Source organism: Drosophila pseudoobscura, chromosome 4 (assembly GCF_009870125.1).
Source record: "Drosophila pseudoobscura strain MV-25-SWS-2005 chromosome 4, UCI_Dpse_MV25, whole genome shotgun sequence".
NCBI classification, from domain to species: Eukaryota; Metazoa; Arthropoda; class Insecta; order Diptera; family Drosophilidae; genus Drosophila; species Drosophila pseudoobscura.
In genome coordinates, this window is record NC_046681.1 from 5,590,836 (window position 1) to 5,610,069 (window position 19,234).

At 40.3% G+C, this 19,234-nt stretch overlaps 1 protein-coding gene across 7 annotated transcripts in view; it reads left to right on the top strand.

Moving 5' to 3' along the window:
- sick (sickie) overlaps window positions 1–19,234 on the top strand; it is a 207,843-nt gene that overhangs the window by 90,008 nt on the left and 98,601 nt on the right. The gene's annotated exons all lie outside the window — the stretch shown is intronic.

A 19,234-nucleotide genomic window follows, 5' to 3' on the forward strand; every position in this document is an offset into this window, starting at 1 on the left:
TCTACACAATAAATTTTCCATTTATATGCTCAGAAACCAAAAACACCCATGTTTTCCCATGTGAAACCGTACACCACCCGCAAGAGACAAAGCGCTTTCCAATTAGCCTAAAACGTTCAGTCCGACATACAATCAAGGCCTCAAATTATAGTTTTATGATTTCCTGTCAATCTTAATGAGTGTCTCTAAGTGCTACAACAGCGGCAGAAACAACAGCAGCGACTGAGAAATAACCATAAGAAAGAAACTGATTTGTCGGGCAATGAAGCATGGCTAATTGCCAAACACTTGAGGGATTTTACTTGGGCTTCGAAGTGAAAAACTTGCCGACTGTTGACTGCTAATGAAGTCACAAAACCAAATCTCAGGCACGTCTGTATGCGAAAGAAAAGCAAACGCCTGGCTACAACAATAGTGGCAGTCGCCTTTAGGCCCGATGCCGAGGCCCAACCCAAAGAAAATGTTGCCACAAGGCGCGGGCGCAGGCGCAGGCGCAGCTTTCAAGCCAATTCCCCAGCTCGTTTTTTTTACTTCAATTTTTCAACGCCTTGTGCCCCCCAAAAGATTTATGGTTGCACAATGCGTGACCAACTTGCCGCAGAAGGAGTCGCCGTCGCAGACGAAGTTGGAGTTGGAGTCACAGTAGGAGTGGTTTTTCGATGGGGCACGCATGCGCACCTTTCTTTCTTTCATTCTTGTTAATTTCACGGCGAAAGAAAAGAGGCTTCTCTCTTGTTAAATAATGTGTTCAATCAATATTTTGATTGCCCGCTATTCATTTTGCAATGCAAGAGAAAGACACGACACGCTTCTGGAGGATTCTTATGGATTGCCATGGGAATTTTAATAAATTAATCAGGGAATGGCAAAGGCTTTACGAGGTAATATACGTGTGTCAATTGGTAGAGGTATTCCGCTGTTTGGAATATCTTCTGTGCCCAAATTGATCTGGGAATAATATTGCACTTGGAATTGTGGCACTCCTACGAAGAGAAATAAAAGGATCGTACAAAAGGGCTTCATCGGGGAGAAAAGGCTGTACCATTCTCCACTTATACGACTATGGAATGTTGAAGCAGCGGACCGAATCCTATGATTTTGTTACGGTTACATGTCCAGAAAGGACATAGGCATAGTCTTAGAAATCTCAAGCCCAAGAAAGAAAATATTAGCGCCCTACACAATGCCAATCTGTACGCACTTGATTCTCTTAGTGGAAACTCCGACCTGGAAGTAGTACAGAAATCTCTAGATACCAGAAATGGATCGCTTTAGCAATTCTCCATTAAACAAAGTCCATTAATTTGTATTCAATTCTTAAAGCAATTTCCTTACATCTTTCTCTCTTTTGAAGTGCAAGATTTACTTGACTTATACTTATTTCCATCCCCACTCCCTCAACCGATACACTCTCTCCGCAATTATAACCATTTATTTTAATGAATATAAGTAGACTGCACACACTGCTCTTTCCCCACTTCAATTCCACGTCTCTCTTTCCCAATAGATTCTAATTAATTTTACAATTGCCAGTGTAGTAGTTTCCTGGCCTTAGATTTTGGGCCAAATATTTGACAGTTTGGGCAGCAGTTGACAGCAGCAAACAGAGAAAACCGCAAAAGCATCCACTGGGGGGAATGCAACCGAAAACCGAACTAAATTATGTTTCGGGCTTCAAGTTTGCAGGATTTCCAACTGTCTATAGGAGGCAACATCCATGCCTCTCTGTGCGACGTTAATATTGACATGACAAATAAATTGGCCTGGTCGAGAGGGAGGGCAGGGCAGAGGGAGAGGAAGCTACTGCATGCGGTTTACCTTTGCCTTCCAGGCAAACAAACCTCAAAATAGTTTGGCAAAATTATGCATTAATGTCGGCCAGTACAGAACCCGAACCCGAACCCGACTCTGACTATTCCACAGGGAGTGGGCTGGACATGCAAATAATGCAATTAAATTTGTTGTTTTGGCCCCCCTAAAAACAGGGCCAGCAGATCACAGCAGAAGACCAGAATGCAGAACTCTCCTGTTACCCAACGGCTAATTTCTGTCGAATGGTGAATGGAGAGAGGGGAAGAGGAGAAGAGCCTGCTGTTGCCTGCTGCTGTTGCAAAACTATGCAAAATACTCTGACAACCAGGTTGATGATGACGACAGGTGCCAAAGGGCATTCATTTGTGTATTTCTGCTGCTGCTGCTGTTGCTGCTGCCGTTCTAACGGTGCAATTGTCTCTCTGTCGGTCTCTCTGCCTCTCTGCGGCTCTGTTTGTTCAGGACAACTACTATCCCCCCTCAGGACAGAGGCTTAGATGCAGAAAAATCAGAGCAGAAAAGGGGCTTCGATATAGAATAGAGATCTGAAGACGAAACGAAGCAGCTTTAAATTGATCTCCTGCTACGCTCCGACATTTAAAGAGTAATTTCTTTAGATTTCTTTGAGATACTTTTGAATGGTAGCTCCCCCTCCAATAATGCTTTACCGCTTCGCCACTGGCCGTACTGCTCCTGTGGGACGTATTTCCAAGTATGAGTGTATCTGTGTGTATGAACCCGATGACTACTGCCGGGGACAATTGTTAATTGCATTTCGGCAGGTTGTCAAACATGACCAGAAAACCAGCAAAACGTGTGTAGAGCAATTTTTATTTTTTTCCTGGCCCCCGGAGTCATTTGAGAGGAGATTTGGTTGTTAAATGGTATATTAGGCCACACAACCGGAAGATACAAACCGTACTACAGATGAAAGATACTACCAGTAGCATAGCTGAGAGATAAAAACCGTACTACATCCAACAGTTACTCATCATAGCACATCCAAGAGATACAAGCCATACTACAGCTGAAAGATACTCGTGATACTCTCCTTATTACATTCAAAAGATACTCCTTCAACCATATTCCACAGATGCAAAACGTACTACAACTAAAAGATACTCTCGGTAGTACATCTCGGTGATAGAACCAAGACTAATACTAAAAGATACTCCCTGCACCATATTCCACAGATGCAAAACGTACTACAGCTAAAAGATACTCTCGTTATTACATCTCGGGGATAGACACAGACTAATACTAAAAGATACTCCCTGTACAATGTAGTTCAAGTGTAGAGATAATCTCCCGTACCGCTTCCAAGAGAAATAATCCTACAGATACGTACTGTAGCCGACAGATTTCGTTAGCTCCTCAACTATTTTTCGGGGGCTTTATTTAAATTGAATTGCGAACTTTATGCAATTGTCGGCAAAAAAAAAGAACGGGAAAAAATAATTCATTCAGTCTGTAGAACCATCACTCAATTTGTAGAGTTTGTATCTGTATCTGTTCGAAAAAAGTTGTCAAAATGTGCGACAAAGAAAAATCCTCAGCGAATGGCTAATACTCTAGTGGAAATCGATAAAAAAAATGTGCTAAAAGGAATGAAGACTTAAAAAAAATTAAACTTTTTTGTATCTTTAAAATGTATCCTTTTTTTTGAGCACTTTTGATTGTCATATAGGAAAGATACTCTCATCTCAGAGATGCAGCAACGCCTACGCGAATTGCAACAGCAGTAGCCTCTCTCCGCATTCGAATGAAACATGCAACCTACCTATCTTTCACATATATATACATACGTACATGAATGTATCTCACAGATACGAGTATTATATAGGTACGTATATATTTTTCCACAGTCTGCCACAAGGCTTGACACTGACAATTGCACGTTGCGTGTTCAAGAGGAATGCCCCGGCTCATTGTCGCTGCTGGGATGTCCAGAAAACGACTGAATGGACAGAAAGACAGAGCTCGCCTGATGGCCAGAAAGAGCGACAGACAGACCTGATAGCCAGTAACGACTGAGAGACAGACAAACAGTTGGACATGTTAACAGGAGCCAGAGCAGAGCAATGCAACAACCCAACCAACATCACAATAGCAATGCAACACAACTGCAAAAGTGTCAAAGTCAAATATGCAAAAACCCAAAGAGGTTCTCTCGAAGAGGAGTGGAGTCGAGTCGAGTCGAGTGGAGTGGAGTCAAGAAGTCGAGGAGTTAAACAGTTGACAGCTGAGAAATGTGAGCTTCAAGGATATGTCCAACGTATTGCTGCCCATGAGATATGGGGCTATGGGAATGGCTTCCAGACATCCAGCTTTCGTCTAGCTTTTGGACAGCGTTTTTTCTCAGGCTATTACCTGAGCGAGACAGTCCCACACGCAATGACTGTCTCCTGAGAGAGTTTTACAGACCACTATTTGGGGGGAAATGGTTTTTTAGAATAAGAAATTCTTAGAGAACATTTTCAAAAGTATCTCTCAAATATCTACAGTATAGAAGATACACAACAATTTTTGGAATCTATTCGTAGCCATGGTTTCCCTTTATTTCCTATGGCAATTTTCGCGAATTCCAGTAATAAAAAAATCTCTGAAAAATATCTTCAACCAAACCCCTTTAGATCTTTCTGCGGGTACGCTTTTCATTAAGTGCAATTTATGAAAAACCAGGTCAGCAATCAAAGGTTACCATAACCACAGCGAATGAAAACACTCGAAAAACAATCATTAGACGCCAGGGCGTTTGTATTTCTTGCATTTACCAGAGCCAGAGGTGGAGGCATAGCCATAGCTACAGCTACAGATACAAAAGGTGTGTCAGGCAGCAGCAGCTAGAAATATGACATATGAACAGCTCGACTACGGAGCTCCGGAGGAGAGATGTCAGCGTCGGCGTTTAAATAATTGCCCTGTCAAAATGCGTTAGGCGTCGCGTACTCTTCCCCCTCACAGGTACATACCTCCCTCCCACTCTCTTCGCATCCAGTAGATACAATATTTAATTATAGGCTACATTTAACACGAACGCCCTATTGTTGTTGTTTGCCTGCTATTTGTTGTACATTCGTTATGCATAATGAACTTTTACGCGTTGCAAAATTAATATAATTTTACCACGCACGAAGCCCAGGCACAGGCGCAGCCGAACAAATTTCATTTGGCTTGATAGAATTTTTAAAAACAACGAAACGAAAAAAATAAAGTCCATGAAATAAAAACCATAAATGAAATTTGCATAATTTGAAATTTTATAAATGCGGAAAATATATACACAGCGAAATGTATCTGCAGTCTGTGTTTGCGTTGACAACTTAATTATGTATTGAAGTGAAACGATATTTTGGTTTGGGTTTGGGTTTGGGTTTCGGTTGGTCTATGGTGGTATTGCATGTTTTTTGCGGATTTTCTAACGAATAAGTGTGGGTTTAAATGAAATATAATCGTACTCTGACATCTGATAGGGAAATTAACAAAAAAAACTGAATGAATTTTAGGTCTTTTTAAGTCGCAAAAAGCCAACAAACTATTGAACTATGACTCTTTTGGTTAAAAATTGGCATGTGTGTATTTAGTGTGTAGTTTATGTAGAAAATAATTACCTACAACTCTAAAGGTGATTAAATCAGTTTTTTAGATACATTTACCTATAGATACTTAATCATTTTATGCAATTTATATTGTATCTGAGAGTGATTGCCCTTACTTTTGATGTAGGTTACTTATTTCTTCAAATTGGTTCCCAAATTTCGCTCGCTTTCCAACCCCTGGCTCACTCGCTTCTCTAGCTCGCCACGGTATGATATCAGTCCACGACAAAACTGTTTAAAATTATAGAGAGATATCAAGAACAGTATTAAAAACAGAATGACGAAAAAAATGTCACGTGGGTGACTCCGCTCTACATTTCAATATGTCTATTTCACAGAGTATCTCAGCAGTAAGCTAATAATTTCATTCTACCGATAATTTCAACTGTGAATAATCTGTTTCTTAGACAACTGTGGTACTCTGTGGGTTTAATCGGTATATTTTACAGATTATTCTCTCTATTTCGATATTTTCCTGCATTAGATAAAAATAAATTAGTTCAAATAAAGCCAGTGTAAGCCTTTCACACCTTTTTTCATCACAGTTTTCTATGTTTCAGTCCCAACACGTACTACAATTTCTTCTGTGGGCCAAACTTTCCTTCTAATTAACTCAAATCGTCAGCTGTACCTGATTGTGGGTCTATAGGTTGTTGACTGATTTGTCAATCCTATTTACCTAATTAGCCATAATTATCTAAGCCAATCTACCGCTCCCGCTCTCTCTCAGCCTATAATTTAAGCTTCCCCAAATCACGACTTCCGTTCGCGTACCATCATTCGGACTCAGTCATTAGCATGGAACAGGGGCAACAGAAACAGCTCATCAAAGAACCATTGCCAGGTATTAGCCGAGACTTATTTGGTCAACAGTGGAAAAGGGAGTGGGAGAGGGAATAACGGCCCAATTGGTTGACCAAGTGGCAAGTGTCAAGTTCAAGCCGCAAACAAAATACAAAACAAAAGAGGCAGACCGCCGGCACGAACAATTGAAATACTATCGCACACTGAGCATTTCCAAATGTTGATTGATTTCTGGGGTTCGAACACCTGCGGTCTATAAAACAAAAAGAATCAGAGAGAAGGTTTACAGACGAAGGAAACGACTGGCAGATACCCTGGAAGCTAAGAAAATTAAATATCTTACATTCAGAAGCCACTCAAATGAGATATATATTACAATCTATAGCTTTATTCCCATGATTAGCTACGATTCTGAAGTCCTTTTTTGGTTGAGAAACGGAAGTAAGAAAAGAGTAGCCCGATATTTGCCCATGAATATCATAATTTAAGTTCAACAGCTAACGAAAAAGCCTACAAGCTTTACATTGATCACGACGTCGGGGTCACCATTGGGAAATTATTGGTCGGCGAAACCTAATAGAAGTTGTATGCCTTTCTTGAGATCTACAATAGTAAATGAAACCCGATTTTGTGGACAGATTTTTACGTGTTGAATGCATTTGAAACACTGCGAAATCCAACGGGAGTGTACCTCAACAATAACATTAAAATTGTGTTTTTTGCAATGACAACTACAGAATTTTGTATACCAAATTTGAATTTTCTCCTTCTATGAATTAGTTGCAAAAATGATAGTACTACTCAGTATTTAATATACATTTTTGTCGACTCTAAATACTGTTGATGCTGATCAAGAATATTTCAACTTCCTTCCTCCTGTCACATGCTTCACCTCACCGTAAATACATCAGTCTCCGTGTACCTCTAATAAAAATTCTGGAAAGGCCAAAAGCAAACAAGAGTCGAAGCGTAAATGAAATGCAAATAATACAGCCAGCCCGAAAAAATGATGCGAGAATGGAGAGGGTAATGGAGAATGTAGGGAGAGGGGCAGAGAGAATGGAGCGGGGGAATTGTCAAGTGGCGGGACCTTCGAAACGAATGATGACGTTGACACCTGTTTCCACGTTGTTTAGTTTCAATATTTCATTTGCTTGCACAGTCCATTTGTTGTTTATTTGCATTTTTCCAACGCGTTTCTTTTGTTGGTGTTTCAATCGCAAAAAAATATCAGTCACAGAGAGAGAATTCCACGCTTCGCTGCAGTTGTAGGACACATCGAGAATGCTGGGAACGGATGTGCGCTGAATGATATTTAATGAAAATATCAAATGTTGTTTGAATAAAAATGGTATCTCTCAAATGTTTGTCCCCCGCCCTCCCTCGGCCATCTCTGGCTGTATTTTTTGGTGGTTCCGCTACGTGAGGCTCAGAATTTTGTGGATACATTTTATGCCCAACACGTTTTCACATTTCTCATTGGGCTCATTGCCTCAAAGAGGCATTTCTTCTTCGTCGTTTGCCATTTTATTTATGACTCTCATAAATACATCTTTTCTGTAGGCAAAAGATACAATTTGAAGTGACTTGAAGTTGATTATCTTGTACACAAGCACTTCTGCTTAGGTCTGAGCCATGTCACGGGGCTCATCAAATGGGTTTTCAGCCAGCCTGACAAATGGCACGTGTTGGGGACGTGGACATGGACTTTTGAGATGACTTTTTCGAACAGATTTCTATCTTATTTGAAAGTCTGACAAGGCAGTAGCTATTTTTTGAGGTAATTTAAGTGAAATGTGTGAATTTTAGAGGTTGTTTGAGTATCTAGTAGATTCGAAAAGGCTTAGAACAATATTTGCATGTGAAATGTGGCAAAAAGGGATTGTCTTTTGTCTAAAAGAAGTAACTAGAGCTTCCAAATTCTTTTATTCCCCACCGCTTTCCACAAAGATATTCTCCAACTTTTGGCATCAATCAAATGTATCTTTTCCTCCGCTAGAACCCACATTTACCGCTTAATTCCCGTTGCAATAAATAGCCTGTAATACATATTCCTTCGCTTATGGAAATTGTTGGAAAAATACATGGATATATATTACACATTGTCTGTCCCTTTCCAATATTTTGGTTTATTTTTACTGCAATGCATTTTTCAATTATTTCGCTTTTCTTTTGCACACATAACGATATTTTATGCTATTTCTCTTTTTACTGGCTAAAAGAGAGAGAGAGAGAGCCACTCATAAGTTTACGTTCGATTTTGGCATTTTGTTTCTTTTTGTAAAACGAAATTGATATTTTATGGCCATGCTCATCTGCAATGGATGATGGGATTCGATACGGAAGAACACCAGAGTGTGGTGGCGAGGAGAGGCATAGTGGCATGAAGCATACGATTTTCGCAAAGTTTATGGCGCGTGTATCTGTTAGATACGTTTTCCCGCTCCTCTATTTTCTGTTTGCTGTGTGTGCTATTTACATGTACACTTTGTTTGGAGATTTTCTAGTTTCTTTATGCTGTTTTTTGTTTTGTTTGTAGTTATTTATGCATTGGGCATTGTTTAAGCTAGACATAGATGCATAGATGCATAGATGCACTGGCACTCATAGATACACTGGCGCACACATGCACAGACACATTCGACACATGCATAGATTGTTCATTCCGCGTTTTAGATGCTGCAACTTTGATTTAAAACCTCTGCCGCCTCATAAATGGTATTGCCACTGCAGTTGCAGCTTCCCTTTTTTTTTGTTTTTTGTTTGCTCTTTTTTGCTGCCTTTTGATGTTGCATGTAAAAAAGTTTCTCTTTGGAACGAAGTAATTTTTAAAGCCAACTAATGGAAATTCTAAAACTGTTTTTCCCATGGGGATGGCCTTTGATTTGGAGGCTGGAATTTCATTTGATTTCAACATGAGTTTTGTTTTGGTGTAAACGGAGGGTTTTTAAACGGGTTGCAGCAAAGAAAACTGGGGGGAATTTTGGGAAAATGGTTTTAGAATTAAACAAATAAAATACTAAAAAATACTACAAATACAAAATTCAATACCAAAAAAAGGGTAAAAAATACTACAAATACAAAATTTAATACCAAGAAAAGGGTAATATTTCTAATAAAAGTACTCAAATACTGAAAATACTAAGTAAAATGCCAAAAATACTAATTAAAATACTAGAAACTCGAATCTTAGTGAAAAAATACTGTAACTATTATGAAAAATAATAAAACTAAAAAATAAACTAATCAAATAAAATGAAAGAATTTTGAAACTAAAACGATTCATAAAATACCAAAAATGAAAAAAGCTTGAATTCATATCTAAATAAATATAAATTTAAGACTAGAGATTTTAAAAAATTCGCACCCCACCGAAACTTTTGACAATACCCGGAAAAAATGTTAGCATTTACCAAAATGTACGACCATTTCAAATAAATAAACCCATCCACTCAGCAAAAATCATACAACAAAGAACATTTATGAACCAAAAAAACATTTCATTTGTCATAAAAATACGCATGTGCATTCCCTCGCATTCATGTCGGTATTTTCAATGATTGTGACAATCATTTATCATCAATATGGCCAGAGCGGAGCCATGCTATATTTTTCGTCGCTTTAAGGCTTTAAAATATTTTAAAATTTATGGAATTTCTGACTAACAATTTCCCCTCTGTCTCTCTCTCTCTCTCTTTGCAGGTGAGTTTATGGCTGATGGAACAAGGACATGTGGTATTGGGTATTTACTATAGTATGCATGACTTTTGTGTGTGTTTTAGTTGCTAAATTTGTAAAACAAACAATTGTTTGACAATTTATGCAAACAGTGCAAATTACACGGCCCAAAAACTAATTGAAAATTGAAACTTTTCGACTCTTTTTTGGAGTCACGAAGAGTCCGGGACTGTGTTATTAATTATATTTGATTTTTGATTTTTCATTGCATTTATGGAAATATATTTAGAGTATTTTGTGCCTAGTGATTACCGATGTTCGATGTCCGGCGCTCCTGGCAGCAGCAGCCAATTAGCGCTTGAAAAGCGGGCAGGGAAATGGCTATTTTGCATAGATGCGATCGGGCATGAAACGCACTCTCCGGTCGCCAGAATATTGGAATATTGATATTTGCAATTAATTTTATACATTTTCGGTACACGTTGCAGCAGGCTAATTTGCAGCAGCAACGTGGCAGCGTCATAATAAGTATTCCAGCAGGCAATCATTCTACCTGGCAGCCACTTTCACCCACCCTTTCCCATGGCGGCCCCCGGAAAATATTTTGATGCAGCATGCAATTTCTCCTAATCTAAACACTCGCATCGCCTCGCATAGCATAGCATCGCGTAGCGCGAAAAGGATAAAGATGAAAACAGCTTATAGCTGGGGCACGCTTTTGGGGCAAGAGGGGAGGAGGCTTCATAGAAGCGTAGATATATCGGGGTAGAGAGGAGTGTTATTTATATATAGGGTCTACGCGGAGTAGCCTGCAACACGATACTCGCGCGCTGCATAACTTAAGGCGTAACTAAGGCGACGACGACGCGTCGCGACCATGCTGCGAATATGAAGAAAAAAATGCACCCAATTGTGTGCCAATGGCAGCACAAGGCACTTAATACACTGGGAGAAAAGTCTTGGACTGCATGTGGAATTCGGGAAAGAGCTGATGTATCTTGGGGAATTATTTCAAACATTCCTTCTTACACTTCTAGTTTTTTCTATTGCTTAGTTCTTCTTTAGCTTTTTCTCTGAGTGCCATTTCCCAAACACGTTCTATGCTGCGAATGCTCTTAGCCTTGGCTTTGCACTTTCTTTAGACGCCTGCCTATTGAGAGCAGCAGCCAGAGTGGAGCCAGCGAGCGGTGGAGTGTGGAGCGGAATGGAGCTGCAAGGCACCTCAGCAGCAGCAGCAGCAGCAGCAGGAGCATATCGCCAAGGCTAATCTCACCGAAGCTTCAGGAAGGAAGGAGAGGCTTTTGTACACGCGGACATTCGGGCGCGGGACGTTGCGTGTGCAATTTGCTTGAGCTTGTGCTTGTGCCTTTCCCCCACTCACCAATCTCCACTGCTGGCACCAGAGACCCACTCTAGCTCTACTACTAGCCTCGGCTTCAGAGCCACTCTGCTCCTAGCCTCCGCCTCCTCAACAGCCTCTGCCTCAGACTTCAGACCTCTACCTTTAGCCTCCGCCGAACGCCAAACTACACTGGGAGAAAGAATAGACGAGTTTCTACTTGAAGAAAGCTGTTTTCCAATACGTTTTGTTTTTGAATTCCTATATTTTTTGTTCAAATAATATTAATAGTGGGTCATCTTGGAGTTTTTGATACATTTCTCTGTTTTTAGCTCTATTTATGACCAATTTCTAACACAATCTGTAGCTTGTGGGATTCTTAAAAGATCTGGGAGAAATGTGACCAAAATCAGATTGTATATCGTGTTTGACTATAAATTTCGATAGAATATTATCCATCAAGGAATTCCTAATGCTATACAGGATTTCCTATTCAAGAAATCAAATACCTTTTCATTCCTCAACTATCGTTTCATTCATCTTTCATTCATTCTACATTTTATTCCTTTTTTGTTCATTCCGTAATCCTTTAGCTTCTTCCATCTCCTTTTTTTCTCAGTGCATCTCTTTGGCTTATCATCATCTCGAGCTTCACCTTTTTCTTTATGCACCTATTTTATTTTTATTTTTATTTTATTTCTTACTTATTTTTCCCTCTTGCTGTATTTATATTTCCCCTGCGCTCTCTGGCTGTAAATAATCATAATACATATTTAAATTGTGACCCGCGTGTACGAGAGTAGCTTTTACTTACCTTTTGGCTTGGACACAGCCCCCCACCCCACAGACCTCCCGCCCCAATCCCCTACTTAAGTTTCCTTGGCTGTTCCTACTGCTTGTGGGGTTTTTCCTCCAATTTTTCTTATGCCTTGCATTTCCCGGGCCATCGATAGCCATCTTTTCACTCTTTTGTTGGCTGCATCTTCCACCACCCACCTTCCGTCTCCCCTCTTTCATTTCTCTCTCCTTATTGAGTTTCTATGGCTTTATCAATAATTTTATTGCTACAATTTCCCTAAGAAAAGTCTGGCCCCCCATAATGGGGAGGAGAACGTGAGGAAAACTTCAAATTGGCCCCCGCGTGCCTCATCATGGAAATAATTGAATAGCAATCAATTTAATGCGCTGAAGCACACGCACTTTGGCCAAAGGTCGCTGTGGCAACAACATCCTCGATGGGGGGCAGGCAAATCAGTGGGGCAGAGAAGAAGATCCCTCTGGAGTCAAGTGGAGCACTGAAGCCCTAAAAACGTTTCTGCCGCTTGCTGAAAAGTTGCTACAACACGCAGGAAATCTTACTAAATATTTCAGCACAACTGAAAAGTAGGAGAAAAGTGGCAATGGAGGTGGCGGACTGGGTAGAGGCTGCGCAAGTGCCCCCCACCCAGAGTTCCGTGAGAGGGAACTATATTTCGTATAGAAAACCATACAAGTTGTATATTGATTATGCATATGAAATGGTGGACGGAATATTGATATGGTTTCATGTACTTTTCCTTGATTTTTGAAGGGGAGGAAAATGTTGAAAACCAAGTAAGGGCATAAAGGGAGGAAATTGGAAGTAATTCTATAAAAAGAAGACAACTAACGACAGATACAGGCACTGTGAATGCTAGAATTTCTTTAAGAATGCTCACTAATCATTTACTTTCGCTGATTTGGATTCGTTTTGATTTCGTTTACCTAAATACCCATTTTTTCGGAGCTGCCTTCAATAGATCCTGAGATATTCCACACTATTTCTGAGATGTAAACCATATATTATATTAAAATTGCTCTTTAATCATCTACAGTGCGCTCTGCATCGTATTTTTTATGTGCATATCTTAAATACCTAATATTTCGATGGCAATCTCCATAGATCCTGAGATATTCTGCTAACAATATCTGCTAACAATTTTATGACAGATACTCCCAGCTTAAAGCTTAAAGCGTCTAAAGCTTTAAAAGACCCATTTATATCCTCATATACTCCTAAACTTCTTTAAGCTCTTTGTTCTCCTCCGCGTCTGACTTTAATTTATTTCACATCTCAGCAATTTCTCAAAGTTCCCCTCAAGCAAATTAGCAACTAATTAAAAGCTCAAAATCACACATCCATCGACACACACACGCGCACACAGATCCTTCTTCGAGCCAAGACCTGCCTTGATGCAGGCAGACTCCTTGGCATTTGGAAATCAATAACCAAAATCCACACAAATTCTTCGAATCGCTCAAAATGAGAAAATTCCATGGCAATGATAAGCAGCAGGCAGCAGGACGCCAGCATGCCAGGCGGCAGGACGAATGCAATCGTCTGACGCGCCAGTCGATGGAGACAAGTCCCCCCCATAGAATGTGGAGGCGAAAGGAGCTCTCTAAAATGTGGAGAGGATGCGGCACGGCACTCTCCAAAGGACAAACCCTCGTGGCAAAATGGCAAAACAATTTCAATAATTTTCAAGTGTCCTTCCGTGGCTGACAGAAGTCACTCAGCCACATTCGATTCGAGGACTTTTTTTTTGGAGGGGGCGGACAACGACAATTGTCGCCCAGTCACGAGACATTCGAAAATGCGATAAGATATCGCCCGAGAAATCAAAAGAAATTGAGAAAACTCCGCCCCCAGGGCAATCATTAGATGGAGGGTGGGTTCCTCAAGGACTACTCCTTAGTCCTGGATAAGACTGAGCTGTAAATTCAATTTACGAATGACTGAAAGTGCAACACGCGTGTGTTGCACAAACAATTTTCTTCCCTTTTTTATTTTGGGGAAATGCAATTTGATTGAAGTGAAGAAATGTAATTGAAATTGCCGGACATCGGACATATGCGACTGCAGAGAGGAGAAGACTCTCTCTTGTATAGCAAAAGAGAGAGAGAAGGAGAGAGAGGGAGATGTGGCGGAAAAGTTTAATTTGAAAAGTGCATTCGAGTGAAAGTTAAAAAGCGGCAATCGATGATGCGGACTGAAATCCGAGTACTTCCTGGCTGCTGATTAAAAAACTTCCCAAATCTAATGGATTAAAAATGTACTCTGAGATTATTATTTACTTAAAATCGGATTTCTGACAAGCGAACATCTTTGAGCAAGGAGAAACTGAGGGAATGATGAACTTAGGGTGGTAGAAATTTATCAATAGGAAAATTTCATCACATTGAAGCCACATAGTTTTCTGTGGATACTAAGCAATTTATCCATACCTTAGGCTCAACTTTAAATGAAATATATTTCATATCTAATATCTAATGGTCGGAAATATTTGTTATCTAAGCAAATTATAGTATTATCAATACAATTCGGAGGCAACTTAAGATTAGTGAGCAACCTAAAAATCGTTCAAATACGAGCAAAGCATATCACAATTTACTCTATAATGAATAAATACCATAAATATACCAAATTTTGTATAATTTATTACCATAAAAGTTTTTGAAAGGAGTGTATGCCATTATATCTCAGGATCTATTGAACGTAGCACCGAAATATTGGGTATTTAGGTTAACTAATCCAAAGCAAACACAAATCACGTTGGCTTAACGATTAAAGAGAAACTTAAACAACAAACTATTATAAATATCTCAAATATATCTAAAAATCGAAGAAATAATAGAAAAACATATGAAAATTTCGTTTAAAAAGAACAAATAACATAAGTTTATTAAGTATACATATATGGAAAATAATATATGCTCTTTCATCTCAGGATCTATTGGATCTAGAACCGAAATTATGGGTATCTAGGTAACGAAAATCCTAACAAACCCAAATCCTTGGCTCTGAATGATAAGTGATCAACTTTAACTCCGAAATACTCCCAATTATAGTGAGCTTATAGCCCGTAAATAACTCAATTTTCGAGTGTCTTCCACCTGTGCCATAGCCATATTCTCTTTGTATACAGATACACTCAGATATACAGATATTCCATCCTTTTTTATGGTGTTTTTGTATAATTCCTTTTGGCTGGCGGTTAATTAAAAAAGGGGCTTGGCCACGCCGAGGATCCCAGAGAGGGAGAGAGAGAGAGAGAGAGACGCCTACGTTGATTTATTGCATTTTGGGGGCTTTAAAATGTGTAAATAAATCAAATGAAATGAAATTTATATATAAAATAAATAAAAATGTCATACGATGCGAAATGCGAGATGGGAGAGATGCGTTGAAGTTAACGTTGACTTTAGCCACACGCAATCGGTCGTGTGGCATGTGGGGCAAGCCCCCATCAAGCGTTCAACTCTTTAGCGCCATTAACAAAAGCTTTTCCCTGCCCTCCTCATTTCCTCTCCCTTGGGTTTCGGTTTTGGTTCCGTTTGCCTTTTCATTTACGTCGTCTTTCGTTGACCACACTTAATCCTTTGGCTGCCGAGGAGGGACTGGAATGATATGGCCCCACCCCATGGTGGGCGGTGGGGATTGCCCGAACACAAAAGAAGGGAAACGCATTGCATTTTACGATAAATTCGCATTAAATGAGTGGGTGGGTGGGTGCCAGAAGGCAGGCAGCAGCACTCGAGTGACCACCAACAATGCGTCGGGCATCGAACGTCGAGCGGAGGAGCAGCAGCAGCAATTCAGAAATTCTCCTGCACTTGGCACACAGATGGGGAAGAAAAATCGAATCGAAACGAAACGAAGAATGTCAATAAAGGATAGGGCTGGCCTGCTGCTGCTGCTGCAGGAGCTCCATGATAGAGCTCCTTCTCTGTGCTCCTTCTTCTCCCTTCCAGTGCCCCATTGCCTCCCTTTTAATGAGGCTGTATGTGTGAGTCCTGTGACAATGAGCGTCACTTTTGCCTGTTTGTTGTCTTCATTTCGGCGCAAGAACAGAAGCCCATCAAAGGAGAACTGCATCATAACGTTTCTCAATGATGTTTACAGTGCTTGAAAGTTGCAGGAATTATGGTGAAATTTCTATCAAAAATTTACAAGCTTGGAGTTTTCTAAAGGGGTTTTTGTGTGGAAACAATCCCCAGGAATCTCTTGATTGTTGCACAAAAAAAGGCTACAAATATCCCTTCATTTAAGTCCCACTGTTCAAACCCTTCACTGGCGATGGAGAGTTTATTGATAAGACGACCCTGTCTGCCGCTCTCCACTGCAATTGACAACTTCAATGTGAACAATATTATTTTGCATTTATTTTGTAGGGTTTTCCTTTTTTGGGTGGGAAAATGTAGAGGAGAAGGGAGCCAAGTGGAGAACGAACCATGGTGGTAAAGAAGGGATCCGAAAGTGGTTTAAAAGGGGGGTTCAAAGTTGGGAAGAGGGGACAAAAAGTGAGGCAAAAGGAGTCCAAGTGAAAGAGCCATACGGGTATTGTTGAGGCATCACATTTCCCAATACGAGACTTATTTTTTTGGGGGTACCTCCGTGTCTGCCGTCGCACTGTCGCCCTGTCTCTGTGGGTGCCTCTCGGCGGCAGTGTGGCAGAGACGAGCGGGGTATCGATATCTCGGTGTTGCCGATTGCATTGCATTGAAGTTTGCGGCTTCTCCTTTGGCCAAGCGGCAACAGCTGCCGCATCTTGTTGCACGAGTACGACTATCTTTGGCAAACACAGAGTCTGAGACTGGCCTGCCCCTTCCTCTGCCTTTGGCATGCCCCGCATCTATTGTGGTTTATTTGACTTTTGTTGCATATTACGTAAATCGAGTGTTCAATGCACTTGGCGTTGCACCCATCGCCGACAGCGATATTCAATGGGTTTTACCCCGTAACTGTGCCACACACACACACACACAGCCAGAGGTCCCCCCTCTGCACATGAATGGAAATGCCCCCGCCACTCTACGACTATCTACGGGGGCTACTGTGGGCGGTGGCGCTGGCAGTGGTGGCGTTTCCATTGTGGCGAGAATAAATAAGTGCAACGCTCTGTTTGACACTTGCTGCAGCTGTCAGCGTGGCGGCGGCACCCCGTGATTGATCGTCCGATAGTGCCTCGAGGTGGAGGTAGCGGCAAGGCACTGTGTCTCCTCCTCCTCTCGGGGCCAGTTATTGGAAGACGGCAAAGAAATGATGTTGTCAACTGAAGCTAATGGAGGGGTAACACTATTAACATGGTCATAACAAATGGTACATTCCAAAGAGACAGAAGTTACTGCTGGAATAGCACGGAAAAGGCGAAAATTGCAAAGAAAAATATGTGGTAAGGGGTTTAAAGTGAGAAAACTGATCGGGGATTGTTTTATTTGTGAATTTATGGGATATTCTAATGATAGAATCCCTCTAGAAAGCCTCTATGAATAACATACTGTTTAAAATATTTCAGGCTTTGATTAAACAGAGAAAATTATAAATATCAATGTTTTTGCTTTTAGGGGAGCACTAAGATGGGATAAAATAAATAAATATGATTTAACGAAGAAGAGTGACTTAAGGAAACGTATATGATTTTTGGGAATTAAATGTGGCTTTATATCCTATAAAATGGGAAGAATGGAGTTTTAGGACCTTTTTCACGCCTAGGGGATAAAGAATTCTGCCAAAAATTAAACAGAAAAATATATGGAAATGGGTTTAGAAGAGGAAAAGCATTTGGTAGCTACTTCTAGGCGTTTTTCCATACATCTTCCAGACATCCTCCGTTCATCTTTTAGGACAAATCTTCTGTACGTCCATTCGCTTTCCTATTTATATCATTTTTAAGGGCTTTTAACAATCCTTTCCAATAAGAATCCAATGATTCGCCACCAATTAGTGCATTAACCAGCAGAAACCTCTACCAGGAACACAGTTGCTCCTTCAATTTGACCAAAAACTTCTGACTTTCAGAGAAAAAAACTTTCCAATTTGCAGACCAGACCACAAAAAGTTAATGTGGCAAATGACAGAATGTATCTGTATCAATGAAACAGCTAGAAAGATAAATGCAAAGCGATAACAAGCTTTCCTTTTTCTTCTCTAAAGAAAATTAATTCGAATTTATTATCTCAATTTGTAATGGAAAATGAAAGAAAACGGAGACCCCGCCGAAGATTACTTTCGCCAAAAAGCAAATGTTGACGACAGACTCTCGACGACGAGGAAGGAAGATGTGCCAGTATCTTTCAGTTACTTTTGACGCGGCATTGAACTTGAACTTTCATGTTGCGAATACTTGGAGTTTTTCAATTGTTTGCCCAAAAGTTGCCTTCGATTTTCTATCTATTTTCTATCGGGGAAAAGTTATTACAAACTTTTGCGACATATAAGTTTTCCAGAGCTTTTAAACTTTAACCTCTTTTTGTCAACTCGTTAGATACTCGCACTGGCATATAGAAGTATCTTTTGCAGAGCAAATTGAGTGCACACAGCCGGGGAGTTCCGTTGGGGGGCCAGCCAGCCGGCCAGAAGCAGACGTTTGTCATTTGTCTGCCTGTCATGTCAGTTGTCAGGTTTGATTTTTTCGACATTTTCTGGCTTTTCTTCGGTTTGTTCTTCTATTCTATATGAATATATATCGTATATACATATATCTTTTTTAAATTGTTACATGACAGTCCGAATGAACAACAGAGGGGGGCGGAGGGAGAGGGGATTGAAACAAAAAGACAAATTTGTGCAGCTTTTTCGGAAGCGCTTGCTTGTTGACAATATTTCATACGATTCCTGCCACTAAAAGAAGAGTCTCTGGGATTGTGATTGTGTTTCTGTGTGGGTTGAGTGGTTAGTCGTGTTGCCTGTCAACGAATGGAAGAGATTTTTGGGTCATGAATGGTACTAGTTTTTGGGGTTATTTGGAGATTTGTTGAGGTTTCCAAGAGGGAGTGGAAATGTACTTTGAGCAGGGGTTTCAGAAGATATTTAAGCTTGAAAGAATGCTTACCATAATATCTCAGAAATAATCAAATGAAATATACAAAAGATCCCCCACAAAGAGGCTTCTTTGGTTTCCAAACATTTTGGTAAGTTCCACAATCTTCCGTTAACCTTTCCCTCTGCTTCCACTCCCGAACTAGATTGGTGCTTAAGATT